Source organism: Diuraphis noxia, unplaced genomic scaffold, assembly GCF_037042655.1.
Source record: "Diuraphis noxia isolate RWA-SAM2 unplaced genomic scaffold, SU_Dnox_SAM2 contig0011, whole genome shotgun sequence".
Classification (NCBI taxonomy): Eukaryota; Metazoa; Arthropoda; class Insecta; order Hemiptera; family Aphididae; genus Diuraphis; species Diuraphis noxia.
Window position 1 is genome coordinate 31015 of NW_028301721.1, and position 4567 is coordinate 35581.

A 4567-nucleotide genomic window follows, 5' to 3' on the forward strand; every position below is an offset into this window, starting at 1 on the left:
CGTCCCAAAACACTATTGTTCATTAATTTGAAATATTCTTTTTCAAACTCATTCTTAGCTTTTGATCTAAGATTAGTATTGAAATCAATATAAACTTTTAACCAAGGAGATTGACTAAATTCTAACACTCTATGAATTTTCTCTATCTTTAAACCTAATTTAATATATAATTTTAACGTTTCATAATGTATTATATATTTTGTCTTATCATACAAAGTTGTTAATAATTTTGGGAGTTGTTCACCATCAAAATGTCTTTCTGGCGCTAAAGGGAAATCTGAATGTAGATCATGAAGTTCTTCAGGATAAGCTAAATCAACTTCTAAAATATAACCTTTAGGTGATACATCAGAAATATTCATTACATCAAAATTATTCAGATTATCAATCCATTTGAAATCTCCAGTAGGTAAATATTTACTCATTGCCCATCCATAAAGATTATTTGCATCCAAGTATTGTAAGAATATTGATTCCTTAAGAGTATTTAATTTTTTCCCCATATATTTATTATTTGCTTTAGAATATCTTTGACTACATTGAGATAAGCCCCCTCTTATTCCGGATTCAAACATCAATATTTGATCGATATCTGTTAATAAATCTAATTTTATTTTTGTCATTCTTAACATGCTATCCCACGCAAATCCTGGTTTTGTGTAATACCACAGAGGATCTAATTTATAATTTTTTAAAGAAATGTCTCTAAAATTTTCTATTATATCTGTTAATAGTAAAACATCAATCTTATTATATAATCTGGTGAATTCACGAAGATTTTGTATATTAAATACTTTCCAAATTTTTTGTGAGTTTTCATATTCCTCTTTGGTTATATTTTTATCAGTGAGAGAACTATAAAAATTTTCTATAGGTGGTAAACATTTTTCATTAAATTTTTCTTCAGAATCCATATATCATAAGGATAAGCTAACTTCCTAGTTATTAAATTTAAATATTTTTTAGGAAAATATTTATTAAGTTCTTTAAATTGATGTTTTTCAAGATTATTTGCTAGTTTATCTAAAGAACTTGGAAAAAATTTAAATGAATCAATAAATTTTAATTCTGTTGTTAATATTGTTTCTTCACCTTTGAAAACTTTTGTACGTTTTATAATTTTTGAAAACGAAATATATTTTTCCTCATTATTTGGAATTAATTTTATATCATTGTCATCATTCCCAAATTCTTTTATAAATATATGAGCATCATAACCTGAAAGATTATGACATACAATTGGGATAAATTTAGGATTTTGATAAGTAAGATTACATATAGAATGAGCCGCCACTCTATATTTTCCTGTCAAATGATCATGATCACAAACTTTTTTCATATTAATGTTTTTATTTTTTATTAATTTTTTCATTAGATCTTGATATTTTTTAATATTTTCATCATCATTATATTCTTTATAATATTCAATAGCATTGTGAAAGATTTTTAATTTTTTCTCTAATCTTGGAGGTAATTCACTTAATAATCTTTCACATATATGACATTTATTAGAATTATTAAAATTATTTTTTTGGTTTGCAGTCATTAATTTTTTAGGAACTATTTTATCATATATTTCTGAAATAGCTATTTCTTCATCATACATCCATCTTAAAAATTCTTGAGCTACATTTGGACGAGAATATACTACAGGAGGTTTATAAACACCATTACTATATTTAATATAGTAACAAAAATTATTAGGTATATATTTCTGACAACATTTTGTAAAAGACTCTTTATCATTTGGTTGACAAGTGTATATTGGTACGAGTGTACATTCATAGTCAACATTAATCTCAAAAGGGATTCTAAAAGAATGATTATACTTCTCAAATTCTAAAGTTTTATTAAAAGGTTCTGGTAGAATCATTTTAGCAGCTTTATTATTACCACAATAATGTTTATGTTTATTTAACTTATTTTCTGTATCAAAACTATTTAAACACATTTTACATAACTTTCTTTTATGACCATCTTTTGTAATTTGACTCCCAACAAGTTTCCATAAATCCTTAATCCAACAATAATGACCTTTATTCTCATTATCCTCTCTTAAATACAACAAATCTATATGATTAGTTTTTTCAATTTAAGTTATTTCTAGTGGTAAAATTATATTTATATATTGTTCTTGTTCTTCTAGATAGTAAATATTAATAGAAATATCCTCTGTTTTTTTAACAAATTTTGGAACGTCCGTGGTTTTTACTGGAAAAGCAATACCTTTTAATTCTTCATCAAATTCATTTTCCCATTTTTTTTATATTTTGTAACTCTTTGTGCATCTTTTTTAACATCATTACTATGTAAAGCAGAGAGTATTGACCAAAGAAAACATTTATCATCTTCATTTTGAACATTTATAACACCTTTTAAATTTGAAATATCTTTAGGTAATGGAATATATGAAGAACCTTTAAAAGGAACATATTTATTTATATTTAAATTATATTCTATTAAAAATATTCTTTTAAAAACAGATAAGAGTTGACCTACTTACTATCCCACCTCTCGTCTGTTGTATTATAGATATCACTTCCTTTAACTCATGTCATTTAAAAACAATGTGAAACATATAGTCGATTTATTTAATTTAATATTATTTTAATATTAAGATCCCATAAAAAATTTACACATTTTAAGATTTCCTAAATCTTGAACAACCTTAACATCTTCTAGAAAACGATGTCTATAATTACCTGTTGTAATTATCATATCATTGGCTATTCTACAAAGTTCTAACCAACTTGGTGAATGTAATAGTTTAGAAATATAAGGATTTCTAGTATTATAATCTTCTTGATCAATAATGAAAATATTTCCATAAATTGGAATTTTATGTTTCCATTTTATATTTAATTATTTCAGTATTATCATGATATTCAAAAAAACAAAATTCAACATATAAATTATCTTTTTTTTAAATTTTTTCATATATTTTTTTATATCATTTTGCCCCCGAATGGGGCACGCGTTAAATATAGAAAAATTAAATAACAATTAAAATATTGTTTTTTTCATCTCTTCGTTATAAAAACTCCCTTCAACCGCTTCATTGTTTAAATCTATAATTTTATAGGTTATAGGATTTGTGTTTAAAATTTCATTAACTATAAATATTTCTCTTGTCCAGTTATTACTGTATTTATTAGCAAATGTTTTTTTATAAGCTTTTATTCTGACTCTATCACCCACGCTAAATTTTATTTTTAATTTAGGTTTGTTTTTTGTATAAAAAACCTTGCGTAGAACAAGGTCTTCGTTAGATTTATTTACTTCACAAGGTTTCATACCAATAGATCTATGTATATCATCAAAATTATATTCATCTATTAAAGATTGTAAAATGTTAAACCATTTTTTAGATTTTTGAACTTCAAAATCCATTCTCATTTTTTTGTTTAATGTTCTATTAAATCGCTCAATAATTGCAAATTTTTCTTCGTTTTGAGTATGATACATATGAATATTATATTTTTCCAAAGTTTGTTTAAAATGTTTATTTACAAACTCCAAGCCTTTACCAACATGTAGTAATTTTGGTGGTTGATGTTTTTGTGATTTAGCTTGTTTTATTATCTTTTCAAATGTTTTTGAAACACTAATACCATCTTTATTTTTGAGTGGTAATGCCCATACAAATTTTGAAAAAGTATCTATAACAGTAATTATATAACAATAACCTTCATTTTCATTTGAATAATTTCTCATTATAACTAAATCAGCAGCCCATGACTCATCAATACCTTTAGTGATAATCCTTCTTTTAGGAAATCTTAATCTGGCTGGTTTATGAAGTTCTTTAGCTAATAAAAATTTGTCTGTATTATTTGAAATATTTTGATTTATAGAATTATTGGTGACGGGTTGTTCAATTTCAGGTGATGTTGTAAATTTACTTTTATTTGTTTTACAATCCAAACATTTTGTTGAAATTCTCTATAGACAGTTAATGAACTGTTTGAATTTTAATAGGATTTAAATTTTTTGTTCTTTTTTTACATTTAAGACAATGTATAGTTTGTAATAATTCATCGCTCATTCTATATTTATATTGCAAAAAATTTTTTTAATTTTTCCAAAAATCTTTGAAAATGATTTTAGACTATCAGACTATGAGGGGGACTTAAAGAGAATTAAAATTAAAAATGTTTTATGCAAAAATGAACTTTCTAACATAAATATTACCGGAGTTATACTTAAATCAAAAATATGAAGTGAGAAGTAAACTTTTAATATGTAGTGTAGATAAGCATATCTGTACTGTTCTGACTTGATAATATCAAATATTAAATGAATTATCAGACTTTAAAATATTTAATGATAATAATAATAATAATAATAACAAATATTTTCAATTGAAAAAAAATCTGAAAAAAAAAATGCAAAAATCGGTAAAATCATTCCCAGCTTTACAGATACCCGTTATGAAAAAAGGAGGCCGGAACTCTTTTACAGATATCTGTAAAGCTATCGTGGGAGGGAGAAATTATCCAAGTGTTGTTGATCGTCAACTACAGTTTTTCAGTAGAACTAGATAGGTGGGCGCCTACACCTATCCAAT